General features: G+C 44.9%; 1 long non-coding RNA gene across 2 annotated transcripts in view; it reads right to left on the reverse strand.

The window, feature by feature from the left end:
• LOC128346717 (uncharacterized) overlaps positions 1 to 17,455 on the reverse strand; it is a 98,934-nt gene that overhangs the window by 52,053 nt on the left and 29,426 nt on the right. For both annotated transcript variants that reach the window (XR_008317152.1, XR_008317151.1), the window contains exons 2-3: positions 13,462 to 13,523; positions 12,060 to 12,148 (exon numbers count right to left, since the gene is read on the reverse strand). This is a non-coding gene — a long non-coding RNA (uncharacterized LOC128346717). The remainder of the gene's footprint in view (positions 1 to 12,059; positions 12,149 to 13,461; positions 13,524 to 17,455) is intronic.

A 17,455-nucleotide genomic window follows, 5' to 3' on the forward strand; every position in this document is an offset into this window, starting at 1 on the left:
CACGGCTGCTGTTTCCCACTGTCTACTCACTGCCCTCATCCTTGTAGCTTTGCTTTTTCTTCCTAATATGCAACAACAAGGAAGTAACTTGTCTAGTAGAGGCAAAATACAAGGCTCCCCAAAGATGCTGAATGGGCAGTAGCAGTGATGATGTTCTCCTTGCTGAGAGGACAGGATGAGAAGAGGCATTCCAGCAGTGTGCTGTGGTAGAGCCTGTGCTGTGGTTTTTGTCAAGGAGTCATGTGATGACTCCTTAAAAGGCCACTATCTAAATCAGGGTTCAGAGTCGGAGTATGGAATTCCTCTGAGCTGCTCTTACAGGTAGATTAGGCACCAGTCTATCTGGCATTACAAATGGAAGCGATTTCTGCTTTACATCTCACATTAAGCAAAAGATTTAGATGCAAATGGATGGCCTTCAGACAATGCAACTGAAGAAACCACAATGCAAGATTATTAGAGCTGCTGCTTCTCCCACAGTAACAATAAATAGTTCTTGCTTTTTCCAGCTGCTCTGTCACATACTTATATGTAGTTTTCACTACACATTGGCTAATACCAAGGTTGGTTGACAAATCCAAGTACAACATTGTCAGGTAATGGCTTGCTCAATCTCTGCTTAGAATGTTTCCCTTCCAATCCACTGCCCCTCCCTCATATCAAATACCACCTGTGCACATCGATTTCTGTTCAGGAAATGGCATGCAAATGTCAGATAACCTGTTACATACAACAAAGTCACCGGCTACTATTTCACTGACTATATCCATGGCAGACTTGTGCTGGGCAGTTGCAGCCAATCATGACACCTCAGCACATACACCTGCAGGAAAACAGATGCATATACGCAACCATCTCACATGAAGAACCAAAAGCAACAGGTGCAAAGTCTGAACTGATCATCAAAACGGTTGTGATCTAAAACATGATCTCCATCAGGGGATATTTAGTCCAAAGAAAACTTCTAATTCATAGCGGCATAAATCCTTCCAGTCAACATGCAGTTTGCCATTTCTTCATACAGATGTATTCTCTCTATAGGCAATTTGTCATGTTTGAAGCAACCCTTATTTCCTTGGGAGCATATGCAGACTAACTGTGCTTCTAGTGCCAGAGTTTAAATGTAAATGCAGCACTCCAAGCAAATAACTGATGGGGTTTTGTTTTGCTGCTCCTCATGAGATTATTTCCTCGGCTAGGCTGCACTTGGGGAGAGAGGCCTTGTCAGTGACAACATTAACCTAGCCTATCCAGGCATGAATTCCACACATTTCAATTTCACCCAGAAGATCTCTAATGCACTGGAGTATGGCTGCAGCACTTCATAGATATTCAGACTGTGATGCAGTGTTCCCCATTCCCTAGGGGGTTTTCAGTCCCATACCCCTGCATTGTGAGGGCAATGCAGCACTACTGAGCAACAAAACAACAGGAGGAAGATGGGCAATACACAGAAATAAAGTTGATTAGAAAAATATTGCCACTGGTTCGAAGGTGAAGGAATTAGAGGTTGTCACATGAATGATTGAAATAGACACTTGAATAATGTTGGTCTGAAAGCACTGGATGGCATCCACATGAGTAAAGAGTGAGTGATTGTGTGTGTGTGTGTGTGTGTGTGTAGCATGCTCCAGTCCAGACTAAAGCAATGCAGGCGCTTGCACTGTGTGTGCGAGGGATTTTTTTGCCAACCTCCCCTTCCCTCTGTAAACCACTCTGTGCTGCCTGAAAATATTTCCCCAGACACAGAGCACTTCACAAGGAAGAGATCAGCTAACATGGCCCCTCCCTGGTGCATGTCTGTGCACTGCTTTAGTCTGGAATGTGGCAGGCTGCACGGGGGATGCCTTTGCTGCACAGCCACTTGTTAGTCTGTGATGTCAGCCACTATCGGTAGCAAAGAACCACATAATGGTTTTGCCCAAGCACAGCTATCGCTTCCGACTGCTGTTCGGAAAGGACCCACTAGTCCGCAACCTAATGCCACCTTAACTCACAACACTGTATTATATTGCCTGGTACTGAATAAAGCTGCAAGTCCTCCTGTTATTTGAGAGAGCATAAGCGGAATTTCCCCCATCCGACGAAGATAGATCAAATCCGTCACAAAATCTATTGAAGCATTGGCTACAATGCAGGCATACGTTGTACTCCCAGAAATATATTCTGCATCTGCAACTCCCACAGTACTACTCCTTGGAGTCCCCTTGCAGTCATTTAAATCTGAATTCCATTGCAGCCAAATACCAAGAAAAATGGAAATCGTGCTTTTAATCACTTAGCTGTCTGATCCTTGACATCTAAATACATTGCCAAATGGGGGCTAATGGGAGATTTCCTAGTTTTATATGCTTGCTTGGATTCCAGAGAGAAGAGGTTGTGATCCATAAAATCATAATTTAATGAGGTGTGCCTGCCTTCATCAAGACCTTTCAAAAGCATGGATAGTGACACATCCTTACAGAGACACATGTTAGTGATGTCCCAGTAGTCTCCCTAACATTTAGAGAATTGCATCGTTGATTACTGCATTATCTGTTTCCAGAGACTACTTTAATACTTCCTCTAGCAAGACAAATTTCAACAGTATCCCCATTAGGCTTTTACTTGCCGTATGTGTGTGTGTTTTAAGAAAATAGGGATTCTACAGTAATCCCCAGGTTCAATTTCAAACAATTCCATTGGGGTGCACAAGGAGTCCAGACCCTCATGAAATTTGATTCCATTCAATTACTTTTCTGTTGTTGTTTTTTAAAATTAGCAGCAACCAAATAAGCAAACTTTTATCCTTGCTGGTCAGAGTAGAAAAAATAGATGCAATTGGATGCTCAACACTTTGCTAAAGCTCAAAGAACTTTGCATAAAGGCTGGTGCTGAGAGCAGTGGTGAAACATCCCCCTCCATACACACCTCTGCAGTGAGTCTGCAAAAGCCAGTGGACAGTGCTGAAGAGAAATTGAGATGTAGTTTCAAAGTAAAGTTGTGCTGTCAAGTCGGTGACAACTCCTGGTGACCACAGAGCCATGTGGTTGTCTTTGGTAGAATACAGGAAGGGTTTACCATTGCCTCCTCCCACGCAGTGTGAGAGGATGCCTTTCAGCACCTTTTTATATCACTGCTACCAGATATAGGTTTTCAAACCCCCTTTTAAATTTTGCTTCTATGGGAAAGAGGCTTTTCCAAACTGGTTGCAAAGGTAGTAGTAGTAGACACTGCCAAAAGGTAAAGTTGTGCTGTCAAGTCAATGACAACTCCTGGCGACCACAGAGCCCTGTGGTTGTCTTTGGTAGAATACATTGCCATCTCCCATGCAGTTTGAGATGATGCCTTTCAGCATCTTCCTATATCACAGCTGCCCAATATAGGTGTTTCCCATAGTCTGGAAACATACCAGCTGGGATTTGAACCGGCAACTTCTTGCTCGCTAGGCAAGTTATTTCCCCACTGCACCATTATGTCTATATCAGGTGGTACAGAAATATGAGGAATAAAAGGGAGAGGGGAAACTTAATTGCAGTCCACCTTGGCAGACATGGGGCAAGGTGCCAAATGCCGCAGCAGCACCGCTTACCTAGGTGTACAAACACCCACACTTGCCACTGCCTGGATCACCGTGTACCCTTCCACCTTCCTCATGCGCTTCTCGCAGAACAGTATGAAAAGGAGAAAGCAAAAGAGGAAATGATGTAAGAGCAGTACATAGAAGGTACTCTATTGTGTGCGAACTGTACTCTACTGCTTTTTTATGATTTCTGCTTCCACTTTCTTCTTATTATGAAACAAAGTGGGGGAAGTAGGCAGGTGCATGCCAGGCTAGGCAGAGATGGCAGTGGCTGAGGATGGTCACATGGCTGAGGATGGTCACAGGGTGGCTCCTTGCGGAGCAGTGGTTGTTCCACCACTCTGCAGAAAACTGCCCTGATGGCAGCAGGAGGCGGCAGTTTAGGTGGTGGGGCAAATGTGTTTGAGGTTGCCATGGGGGTAGCAAGCTCAAAAATCTGCCACTTGTGGCCACTTCATAAGAGGCCCACCCCAGGAAAGTTGGTCAGTTTCCCCACTGCTGTTTGCTCCCTTTGCATAGGAGTGAGATAATGTACCATTAATGCCAAAAACATAAATCATGAGCAACCAGCGATACTGGGTATACATTTGCACATGCAACATTCCAACATGTATGCATTGGCCATGTACAATAATGCACATGTGTTTGCATAATTGCTCTTTTGAAACTTTTTTTTTTAATGTACATACAGAAGTTGTTTGCAACGCCAAGGATATCCAAAACACTCTGTGGATATCCAAGAACATTAAGACAGAAACATGGAAAATGCTATAGAAATAAGGGGATTGGTCTCATACATTGCCAATCATACATTGCCTCATACGTTGCCAGTCGGGATGAGGAGATTTTACCGGTTCTGGATGGGGTTGCACTCCCCTTGAAGGAGCAAGTACGCAGTTTGGGGGTACTACTGGACCCGGTTCTGCTTTTGGAAGCTCAGGTGGAGGTGGTGGCCAGGGGTGCCTTTGCACGGCTTTGGCTAGTGCGCCAGCTGTGTCCCTTTCTCAAGAAGGCAGATCTGGCCACAGTTACCCATGCCTTAGTCACATCACAGCTGGTTTACTGTAACGTGCTCTACGTGGGGCTGCCCTTGAATATCTGGAAACTGCAGCTAGTGCAAAATGCAGCAGCTAGAGTTTTATCTGGAGCTGCCTGTTGGGATCACATCACACCTATTTTGAAAGAGCTGCACTGGTTACCTGTGTGTTTCCGGGTCCAATTCAAGGTGCTGGTTTTGACCTTTAAAGCCCTTAACTGTTTGGGCCTGGGATACTTGAGGGACCACCTGCTCCCAAGGGTTGCTGCCCGCTTGACAAGGTCATCTGAGGGGGCTCTGCTCCGGGTGCCGACAATGAGGGACGCTCGGTTGTTGGGCACACGGGACAGGGCCTTTTCTCTTGCTGCCCCCAGACTCTGGAATGCTCTCCCGGTGGCCATTCGCTCCTCGGACTCCATCACGGCTTTTAGAAAGAGTGTAAAATCTTGGCTTTTTGCCCAGGTTTTTACATGATTGTTTTATTGCTGCTTCTGTGTGTGTTTATCCATGTATAGTTTTTGTGTTTGTATATTATATATTTTAAATCAGATTTGTTTTCATATTTTTAGCTTAATACTTTTAACTGTCATTTTTATTATATATGTTTTAACTTTTGTAAACTGCCTTGGGGTTGTTTTTTAATGAAAGGCGGTATATAAATTTAACAATACATACATACATACATATATACATCCCTATTGCTTGTTTTTGTTGTTGTCACATCTCATGATGGTGGAACAGCATCATCATCATGAAGCTTGCAAATTGTATTGAAGGGACCAGAAATATGAATCAAACCAGCAAAGCTAGAAGTCAGTGACAATAAGCAAGACAACAAGTCAAACACCATTAAGCTGCTTAATTTAGGATGATTGGAATGTACCTGGTTGCCTGTTTGGTTTTATTGTGGGAGGTATAGTTCCCTGGCCATCCTTAATGTTCTTAGGGTGACTTTAAATAGGTCACTTTTACACACTTAAATCGAGCAGAGAGTTGTGAGATAAGGATAGAGTGTATCTGGGATAGCAGAAGAAATATAATAAGACATTGCCAGTGAACTCAGCATGAGTCATCTTCATGCTTAGCAGAACTCTGAAGGTGGGCAACTCGTTATTTGCCAAATGACTGCTCCCAGAATAGCCTCTTTTCTCCTGAATATGTTACATTCTCTGGCAGCAACATTAGGGAAGTCCTGCAGTTAGCAGGGATGTGCACTAGAAGACCTCCAAGGTTCCTTTCAGCTCTAAAATTCTAGGGTTCTGTGGTTCTTGAGAATTCTCCAAATCCCAAAGCTTAGATACTGATGACTGGCCTTCAAATCTTAATTCTGGGAGGCAAGATGAGTCGCAACAAGTCAGCCTGCTACCTACACTTGATAAGGATTGTGAAGATGCAACCATGCCCGACCAGTCAATAAGTGTGTGTTGGGAGCAGGGAATTCAATGTCACACTAGGAAGCACAAGGCTAAAAAGAAACATTGGAGGCATCCTTATGAGAGAGAGGCAGTTCTGAAACCCTCCTCCTAAGAAAGCTAAGAGGAAGTATAAGCACCTCAAAGGAAAATAGGAAACCTCATAACTGTAATTCTCAAAAATGTTGAAAAGGAAACTCACAGCGTCAGTTCAAGCAGTAGAGAAGAAACATGAACAATGATCATTTGATTTACGGTAGTTTGAAGCCTACTCTGGGAAGAGGAAAAGCAGACCTGAGAAGGTAGCAGACTTTGCTTTAAAAAACCAAAACTCCTCCTCCTTCTCCTCTTCTTCTTCTTCCAAACAGGAGTAAGGGGAGATTTTTGAGTGGCTGTTATCTCTTTAGGAGACAAATCCTAGTGTGTGTGTGTCTCTATATCTGTGTTTGCTTTTTGCAAGGGCTTGTTTGGGTGGCTATGTGGCTTTCAGTTTTAGTTTAGGAAAGTGTGTGGGAGTGTTTGAAAGGAGCCTTTCTTGATCACATGAATCCCAGTGGGAAGAGACGTTAAGTACTAGTCTCTTTTTTATATTCTCGGGGGGGGGGGGGGTTAAACTGTTGAATAGCTGACAACTTCAGCTAAGACAACAAAACCAGTAATGAAGATAGAAAACCAGCAAGGGAAGAGGCACTCCCCAGTGTATTGCACAGAGTGTTGCATGTATAACTATCTGCTCGATGGGCAGAAGTCATGGATGTGTACTCTGTGCATTCCCTAGCGCTCAGGAAATAGGTTTGTTCCATTGAAGCCAAGGTGGCTGATCTGGTGACCCATGTCTAGACTGCCTGGTGACTTGCCTGCCTGGTGTGAATGTCATGCAGCATCTAGATAGGCTGTTAGGTGCTGGGGAGGAGTCAGCTGTCGTGCTGCATGTTGGCACCAACAATGTTGGGAAATGTAGTTAGATGGTCCTGGAGGCAAAATTTAGGCTGCTAGGTAGCATATTGACGTCCAGGACCCCCAAGGTAGCATTCTCAGAAATGCTACCCATGCCATGTGGCACGGGTAAGACCGGCAGAACTGAGGGATCTCAATGCGTGGATGAGACAGTAGTGCCAGGAGGAGGGGGTTTAGATTTGTTAGGCACTGGGAGGCATTTTGGGACAAGACGAGCCTGTACAAAAAGGACAGGCTCCGCTTGAACCAAGATGAAACCAGACTGATGGCATTTAAAATCAAAGAGGTAACAGAGCAGCTTTAAAAATGACACGTAGTGGATAGCCAACAGGAGGTGGGCAGTAACAGCTTCGACAAATACCACCCCTTAAGGTGTGAGGGTATAAATGCTTCATATAAACCAGAAGGGGACAGAGGCGAATGAGGTAAAGAGCAGACAGAAGGATGTGTTAGCTGGTCAAACAGATCAAATGGCCATAAGAAAGACAGCACACACCAGATAAGAGATTCAGCATATAGGTGCTTGCTTATATGCCAATGCCAGAAGCCTCCGAGCCAAGATGGATGAGCTGGAGTGCTTGGCTGCTAATGAAAACATAGATATAGTGGACATAATGGAAACATGGTAGAACAGTGAGAACCAGTAGGACATTGTTATCCCTGGATAGAAACTCTACAGAAAGAACAGGGAGGGGTGCCTTGGAGGTGGAGTAGCACTGTATGTTAAAGAAGGGATAGAATCTAACAAGCTAGAAAACCTAGAAACACTGGAGTCCTCCACAGAAACTCTGTGGGTGACAATACAAGCCTGAAAAGAAATGTGCTACTAGGAACGTGCTCTTACCCTCCTGATCAAAACGCTGACAGTGTCTGAGAGTTGCATAAAGAAATCAGGGAGGTGTCAAAGAGAGACAGAGCTGTAATAATGGGTGACTTCAATTACCCATAAGAACAGCCCTGCTGGATCAAGCACAAGCAGGGCTGGCGCGATGCAGTAAGCAAGAACCACATTGCCGGGGGGGGGGCGCGGTTGCGTGCTGATCCTATCCCTGTCATTCCCTCACTCAGCTTACTCGTTGCCTACTGGCTGCTCTGGGGAAGGGCGTGCTTGCGGAGTTTGCTTGCTCCCTCCCTCCCTCGACAGGATAGGGGAGAACTCACTCTGGGGCGCCCCGCCTGTACCGGAGAGTTGTCTCTTTTGCCAGGCCAGACTGAGCGAACTGGGCTTTCAGTGAGTGAGAGGAGCCCAAGCAGGCAGCGCGCCTCCAGCTGTGGGGCACGTGTGTGTGTGTGTGTGTGTGTGTGTGAGAGAGAGAGAGAGGGGGGGGGCGGGGAGGAGAAGAGTCAGAGGTGGGAAGGAGGGGAACTGCTTTACTAATTGGTATTTACTGAACATAAAGAAGTAAAGGAAAGAGGGCAACACAAACTTTTGCTGGTGTGCAGCGCTGGTGTGGAGTGGGGGGTGGCCCTCCAGAGGGTTTGAACCCATTACAGAAGGTACTCTATTATGTGTCTACTGTACTCTACTGCTTTTTCATGATTTCTGCTTGTTTGTTTTCATGATTTCTGCCTGTTCTTCGGGGCATGGAAGTGGGGGTTGAGTTGTTGTCATCCCATTCTTGGGTACGTTTTGGCTGGTTTGGGGGTGGGGAGTTTAGGGGTTTGCATTGTATGTGTGTGTAAACTTTGGGAGCAAAGTTAGGGGCTTTAAAACCCACCCTGGCTTCTTTCCATCTGTGAAGCTTTGGTAGAAAGCAAAAGGAGGTGCATGGGGAAGTGGAAGGTTTGCTTCCTTCTGATCATCATCATGCTATTCAAGTTTTCTCATTGCTGCATCTCTCTTTCTCACTTGCACCTCAGATGTTCACATGGCTGCCATATTGAATTGGAGTGGATGACATCATCACACACCACGCCATTTGAGCATCCCTATGTATTCCTACAGCTGTAGCAAATTTGGTTCAAAACAGTTAGGTGGTTCACAAGTTACCCCACTTGCGCCTCAGAAGTTCACACATCCATCATCTTGGATTGGGGTGAATGACATCATTAAACTATGTCATTGAGGTGTCCCTACAACTCTACCAGATTTGGTTCATATTGGTCCAAGCATTGTGAAGTTGATGGGCAAGGGACACACGAACACGAACACACACACACACACACACACACACACAAAGTCGGGTGATTTCATAAGCCTACTGGAAAGCAGGCTAACAAAAAGAGGCATCAATGCAGATTCCAGTGTTCAAGACAGTCCTGACTAAAGGGTGAGTCCTGCAACCAAAGTCACTTCATTCTGAAGTAAGTGATATGATCCAGTAGACTATAAAGTGACTGAATCAGACTTCTCACTTCCATCGTTGCAAGAGCTTGAACAAATGATTCTGGGTGATGAATGAGGAATGTGGTGGGGAGGATGTTCTGTCCTCTCTTCATCCAAGACACAAGGTGGAAATGTGTATTCCAAGAAACACAGGCCTGCCAGTAAAAATGGCAACCCCATATTGAGTTGTCTCCCACTTGATCTATTTCAAAATATATCCCATGCCCTCACATTGGGCATTTCACTTTCCCAGACCCTACCACTGACCTCTACTGGTGATGGGCAAGAAAACAGACAATGAAGCTATTCACACGCACAGGCAAAACCGGGCTAAGGAAGTCCAGCCCAGTTTTGCCTGCACATGTGCACCACTGGGATCAGGCCCGATACTGGCAGCACCTTGGTGTCAAACTCGCCTAGCCAGCCACACTCTGAAATGCAGTTAGGAGAGTGAAAGCTCTCCTAACCCCATTTCTGTGATTGTCTGCCAGCCATGGCTGGCAGACTGCAGAGATCTCAAGAGCTTCGGGGAGCTGGTAGACTGCAGAGATCCCAGGCAGCTTCGTGATGCATTATTGGAGCTCCAGGGGTGGGTGGGGCAGGAGCCGGTAGTCATCTGGGTGGGCAATCCGTTTGTCTGCATAGAGGTAAGTTCTTTAGAGCTTCCTCCCCATGAAAACTCTTGCCCTTTCTTAATGCTCATGAGAAAGGGCTCAATATGTGCTATGCAGGAGTACCTTGATATTCTTGATAGCGGGGGTTTCATTCCAGGCTACAGCTGTGAATATGGAAACCACGAATATCAGGTAAATATCCTATGAGATCGCGGGAGTTAGATTCCCAGTAGACCAAAAATTGGCTGAATTTCATGGGGAGCAGCTTCTTACCTTGTTCTGCTGCCCCACCCCCCAAGTCATGCTGTGCCCCCAAACTGGCCAAAAATCAGTGTGGTTCCCCCCCCCCATTTTTTTTAATGAGTGCCATTTTGTGGATCTGTCAAAGAAAATGGCAGCCAGAAATTACTTCCACAGTCATTTCTGTCCACCTCTGATATGCAAGGTCAGCATGTCCCTCCCTTTTTTCTGTGTATGCCAAGTTCAGGTGTCTTTTTCCAGACCGTGGATATGCGAATCTGCAAATGTTGAATCCGCGGATAACAAGGTCCACCTGTATGTTATAGCAGGGGGATTTTATATGGGGATGCCATTTTTGCAGAGAAAAGGAGCCAGGTAAGTCTTCCCCAGATGATTATCCTGTTAAGCTTAATTAATATCTTGCTAGTTTTTTTTAAATAGCATGGTGTTACTAATGGACTAGAATAAGGAATATAGAATATAGCATATAAGAACATAAGAACAGCCCTGCTGGATCAAGCCCAAGGCCCATCTAGTCTAGCATCCTGTTTCACATAGTGGCCCACCAGATGCTGCTGGAAGCCACAGGCAGGAGTTGAGGGCATGCCCTCTCTCCTGCTGTTACTCCCCTGCAACTGGTACTCAGAGGAATCTTGCCTGAGGCTGTAGGTGGCCTGTAGCCAGAGGCGTAACTAGGGAAAATGGCGCCCGGGGCAAGCATTGAAATGGCGCCCCCCCGCGCCCCCAACATACTACATTATACTTAGGTTTTTCCTCACAAGCGCCCACCGCCGCCGCCAAGCCAGGCCACTGACTGGCCGCCAGGCGCCAGCAAAGCAATGGGGGGGGCGCGGACAGTGCGGAAGGGACTGCTTGTGGGGGAGGGGGCGCCGACGCGCTCCCTTGACTGCTGCAGCGCTGCTGCACTGAGCAGGAAACATTTGTATTAACAAAAAATTTTTTTAAAAAATTTAAAAATTTTTTTGTCATGGCGGCACCCCCCATGTGACCAAAAAAGATGGCGCCCGGGGCACGTGCCCCCCCTGCCCCCCCCATAGTTACGCCTCTGCCTGTAGCCCTCCAACTAGTAGCCGATGGTAGACCTCTCCTCCATGAAGTTATCCAAACCCCTCTTAAAGCCATCCAGGTTGTTGGCTGTCACCACATCTTGTGGTAGAGAATTCTACAACTTGATTATGTGTTGTGTGAAAAATGTCCATCTAGTCCAGCATTCTGTTTCACACAGTGGCTCACCAGATGCTGCTTGAAGCCTACAGGCAGGAGTTGAGGGCATGCCCTCCCTCCTGCTGTTACTCCCCTGCAACTGGTACTCAGAGGCATCCTGCCTTTGAGGCTTTAGGCTGGCATCATATATGATGTGTTTAGTCACAACTACATCTTGAAATCTAAACAATACTACATCCATTCTTTAATACTATGAAGAGGCATTCATAAACCTTTAGAATAAACAACCAAATGAGCAAACCTTCTTAAAGATGGACTTGGAAGGTTTCCCATATATTTGAATTAATTTTAATGAACTTCTGTTAATCACCACATAGATTAGAAAAGGAGTATGCTGTGGAAACATTAAATATGCATAAAATATTATGGTTGCCAATAAATCAGTTGATATGGTCTTATGGGACTTGTTATACCACACTGTTTTAAAGCCAAAGATTTAGTGTGTCAGTCTAACACATCTTCTAAGTAATGTAGTGATGAAATTTAGTAATTTCATCAAAACTAATTTTATTACTTTAGAAAGTAATGTAGTGATGAAACTTCTTAACATTTGGGCATGATCCATGCAAGGAAGCAAATTCTAAGAAAGTATGCTTGCTTTCAGTTTCAGTAAACACACCTACTTTACGTTTTGTCTCTAAAACTCCCCCATTTTAAAACATTTTACCATGTAGTCCTGTTGTCTTCTTGATAATGAAGAGAATGAAGTAGTGGATAGCTTCAGCCTTTTAGGATTCACGGTCAACAGTAAAGGACCTAGGAGTCAAGAAATACACCATAGACTAGCACTTGGTAGGGTTGCTATGAAGGCTTTGGAAAGGATATTTAGATGCTGTGATGTGCCTATACCTACAAAGATTAGAACTGTTCAGAAAATGGTTTTTCCTGTGACACTCTATGGATGCGAAAGCTGGACTTTGAAGAAGCAAGATAGAAAAAGTATTGATGCTTTTGAACTTTGGTGCTGGAGAAGATTTTTGAGGATACCATGGACAGCTAGCAAAACAAACAAATGGATCATACAGCAAATCAATCCAGAACTTTCACTTGAGGCACAAATCACCAGGCTCAAATGATCATACTTTGGACACATTATGCAAAGACCCAGCTACCTTAAGAAGTCCATAAAGCTGGGGAAAGTTGAAGGAAAGAAAAGAAGAGGACAACCAGCAGCAAGGTGGATGGACTCGATCACGACAGCAATGAATGCACCACTGAGAGATCTTAAAGGCCAAGTTGAAGACAGATCATCCTGGAGAGAATCTATCTATATGGTTGCTAAGAGTCGACACCAACTTGACAGCACTTAATCAATCAATCTGTTGTCATCACCAAAATAGCTTTCTTGCCTCAGCTTGCATGGCTACAGAGAACAAACCCTATCCAAGGCAGCACAGATCACTCAGCATAAAGAGGGCGAGGATCTTAGCAATGGAACAACATGGCTGATGCCATGTGTAAGCAGACAAGATTCCATTTTGGTAGATCTGTCAACTTGTAAAGTTAGCACAGATAAAATATTTAGCTTTTACACACAGCTAAACGTTTCAGCTCCACTCGCTTATATGGTTTTCCTAGCCAGTAAACTTGACTTAACAAGTGTCAGGCATTCTTGGGGTGTCTAAAGCAGGGGTGTCAAACCCCTGGCCCACAGAGCTCCTTCCTCCAGCCCTCAAGCCTCTGACTGCCCCCCTGCCACGCTCCTCCTTTCTTTCCCCCTCCTTTCCCACACTGCACCAAAGGCATGCTTGGAGTGGAGTGGGTGGGGGGAGATGAACAAAAAAAGTAGTGCATTCAGCTAATTTAAGTGGCAGGCCAAGCGAGGAGGAGGAGGAAGAAGACAGATGGTGGCACAAGGCAGGTACAAGGCTATGTGTGCCCCCCCCAGAGATGCATCAAAATAAAATCTGGCCCACCACCCAATTGAGTTTGACACCCCTGGCCTACAGTATATAGCCCGCCTTCCTGGGAAGTGGTTTGTCTATTTCTTAATTTGCCTTCCTGCTTGATTTTAAACAAAACATGTGATGTTGAAATTAAAATAGGTATTGTTACATGTAGTTACTCACCACCTGTGCCAGATGCCACTAACAACTCACAGGATTATGATGTAACTGTCTGCAGAGGCACCCTGTTGGAGAGAAATAGCCAAGGTGAACATACTCTGTGAGGAAGGGCTATTATTCCTACTCTTCACAATGTGTGGCCTTTCCAGTTGCACCCAGTCCCCACTTTGTTCTCTTCAGGCTGGAAACTTGAGCAAACTAGTAACTTTTTCAATTTCAGTGAAATACTCTTCAAATGCTCCAGACTCCTTCAGCTTTTCTTCTGGAAGCTTTATATTGTATTTCATGCCATGCGATAATTGCTAGGGTGATCCATATTTGAGTGAGTTTCAACCATGAAAGTATGCATCTCCAACTCTTTTACCACAGTATCCTTTACACATGAGACAGCACAGTCTCTTTCTGATGCAATCTCTTGTCCAATGAAGGAATTGTAGGTTGCATTACAAAAGTGAATAAGCCAAGTCCTAGATATATCCTTTTATTTCTGTTTTTCTTCCTGCACCTTTCCTGAGATGACAGGAAATCTTTTCCATTCAGTGCCTTGTCACAACCCAGACAAAATATTTATTTGAAAAAGAAAGCCAGTTGAAATAGTTAATAACGTTTTTAGGAAACAGAAGCCAAGTTCCTAAAAGGCATGAAATACTACAATGTAACTTATTATTCAAGCATTTTTGCAGTAATATTTGCAAAGTACACTGATGTCAAAATTTGACATCACTGAACAGTTGAAGGGCAATGAAAAGTAGCTTTCAGTTCAGTGGAATTCTGTGATACTAAAAAAAAATGCTGGGGGGGGAATGACCAGAGATGCCCTCTTACAGCACTGTGAAAATCATTAGCACCGCATAGGATCTGCAAAAATAGTTCTGGAACTTTCGGGTGGCGGCTAGGAATATGTTTGTTACATGACTCAGCTGATGAAATGTTGTACCTCCATTTCCTGAAGTGCAGCAGTGTGACTGATTGTGCATAATGCAAGCCAGAAATGAAAAAGGACCTATCTTAGAAAACAGAAGCTGAAACTGGACAGCTCAAGTCTAATGCATCTATTTGGAAGAAACAAATTGAGACAAGCTGGCCCCTCTGAGGTTCAACATTTGAAAATAAGCCATCAGCTTTAGTATTACTGGCAACGTTTAAAAAAATGTTCTCATAGATCAAAGGATATAGGAATCCTTTCTGGTCGGGGTCCTCGCCTCAAATCCTACCTAGAGTGCAAATGCCTTGCAAGCTGAAGATGTAAGCACCTGATTAAATGTATGTTTTTCTGATTAAAGAACTGTTCTACCACACTCTGGCATTTCTGCAGGGGAATCAGAGCCATTCTTACCATGAAGCACTATGAAACTGTTGCTTCAAACACCAATTTCGAAGAGGTTAATTATTTGCCTACTTCAGTGGCTCTTTCCAGCAACATACAGAAGGAAAATGAAGCCAATTAAAAGTGAGGGCAATACTTCCTGAATCGTCAACCACTTTCATCCCCTTTCTGAGCTGGGGTGCACCAACGTAACTTGGGTGCCCAGACTGCCCAGGCGTGAGCCCCCCCCAATCTTCCTTTGGGGGGCCCACCATGCCAAAGCTCACGGGCTTGCGACGATATCTACTCTGCAGGCACACCTCGCAGTTGCTTCAAGATGCTGACCTGAACGGATGGGCTCAGTTTCATTCCTCCTTTCATGCCGCTACCGGTGGGGGGGGAGAAGGACTGCTCTGCTCGCCCTGCAGCCACCCCTCGGCCGTGGTAAGAGATTTTAAACAAAAACCCGGAGCTTTGGTGGGGCAGCCGTAGGGTGGCCCCTGGAGGCCTGCTGGAGGCTCCTGGCCCCGGCCATTTGGAGGCTCCCCGGACCTTGGAGGACCAGACCGGGTTCCCAAGGTCCGGGGGTTAGTGGGCCTCTGTTTCTGAGCAATCCCACCTTGATCACTCTAAGAAGTAGAAGGGGGAGGGGCTAACACAAAAGAAAATTGCACCAAGCAGCAGCTTTTTATAAAAATCTTAATATCTGCACATCTATGGAGTTTTCTGGAACACTTCTCCCTCCTCATCCCAAGTACTATATTCAGCCTCAAAATAGAAACAGATAAATTTTTTTAATGCTGGTTCAGAAAATGAAACCTATCAGACAGATTATTTATTTAAAGTATATTTACCCTACCTTTCTACATATGTGCTCAAGGCAGTAGTAAATTTCTAAGCCAATGATTTGCTAGCAATACAAAAATCAAGCAAGCTGCCAATTTGCCCCACAGATCCTTCAGGCAAGAGAAAAATAAATTCAGAGAAAAAATAAAATGGGTTAGCTAGTTCTGAGGGCATAGGGAGCCCAACGGCAATTAGGGGGAAAGTTCTCTCTAGCAGCTCCCCTGCTATTGTGGATTGTGCACATCCAAGCCACACCCCCTGTGTCAACATCAGATGCAGAAAGCGTGGCCAGTACTGGGGATGGGGCCATTGAGACCCGCTGTGCCCCTCCCCCACACCAGTGGTTCATTGAATTGCTGGCAGGGGGCACCATTCTTTCCCTCACAAAGAGGCAGAGAAAAGAGCTCCCTGACAGTGATTCAACAAACTGCTGACTGGAAAGACTCCACAGTGGGGCTGAAAGGCCCATCCCTGGTACTGGCCATGCCCCTTGTAACTGCCATCAGCGTAGGGGAGCATGGCCACTAACCAGAAGTGGGTCGATTCTGACCCTCCCCTTCAACCCTCCCCATTCAGCATTTCAACACACTTCCCGTTGGTGAGCACTTCATTTGCTGACTGGGTGTGGGAGGGGGCAAGGGGTTCCCCAAATCCCAGTAGCCCAATAACTGTTGATCCGCTTTCTCTACTGTCCCCATGCCATCCAAAAATCCAAGTCATTTGGGTGTATGCGGGGGATAAGGTCTAGGTTTAATTTACATTCAGCTTTTGTGGAAAGGAGCAACATTCTATGTGGCTAACCATTTATGTTAAGTCATTAAAAGGAACATTGGGCCCATTCAGACATCATGTGGAACCATGGTTAAAGCTTCTCTTTAAAAAACAGAGTTATGAAACCCACTTCAAACCTTGGATTCATATCTCGGTTTTTTAAAAGGAAGTTGGTTGGAATAAACCAAGATCAGTTGGTTCAGGAATAAACCAAGATCAGTTGGTTCAGGCATCACAACCAATTTTGGTTTACTTCAATTCTAAATGGGAAATACAAATTTTTGGAGGCTTGCTCAGGCACAGGAGGAGGAAGCATGCACTCTTGAGTCTCTGGAAACCAAGATGTAACCATGATTCCATGTGACATTTGAACCAGCCCAAAGAAAATATATTATTTCAAAAATCAAAAACAGAAATAGTTACCTATTTATTGGGGGTGTATCTAGGGGTAGGGCAGGCAGGGCACGTGCCCCGGGCACCACTTGAAGGGGGGCACCATTTTGTAAAATTAATTTTTTTAAAAAAATGGCTGCCAAAAACAAAATGGCCACCGTGCATGCTCAAATGGCCTCTGTGAGGCTCTAGGTCATGCCAGGCTTTGCAGAGGCCATTTGAGCATGCACGGTGGCCATTTTGTTTTCAGTGGCCTTTAAAAAAAGATTATTTTTAAAAACGGCCACTGCACATGCTCAAATGGTCCCTGCAAGGCCCTAGAGGCCAGTGGGGGGAGGAGGAAACTTTGCAAACCCCCCAGCCTTTAGGAAGCCCCCCAAAGGGGCTACAGGTAAAAAAATAATAATATATAATATAAGTCACTGTACACATATTCAGATTGGCACTATGTACAGAGAATCAGGGCTTGTGAATACTGAGCTGATGCTTATGAGCTAGGATTGTATTCATTTGCTCTTACTTTGCTTCTTGTGATAAGTGAGTTAAATGTGATGTCTTGCTAATATGGCTATTAATGGTGAATTTGTCTTTGAATCAGTGTGAAATCCTTAATATTAAGGCCCACTGGGAGTTTCTTGCTCTCTTTCTCTCATTTTAACTGTCTTTCTGAAAGACTAGAAT

Source organism: Hemicordylus capensis, chromosome 1, assembly GCF_027244095.1.
Source record: "Hemicordylus capensis ecotype Gifberg chromosome 1, rHemCap1.1.pri, whole genome shotgun sequence".
NCBI lineage: Eukaryota > Metazoa > Chordata > Lepidosauria > Squamata > Cordylidae > Hemicordylus > Hemicordylus capensis.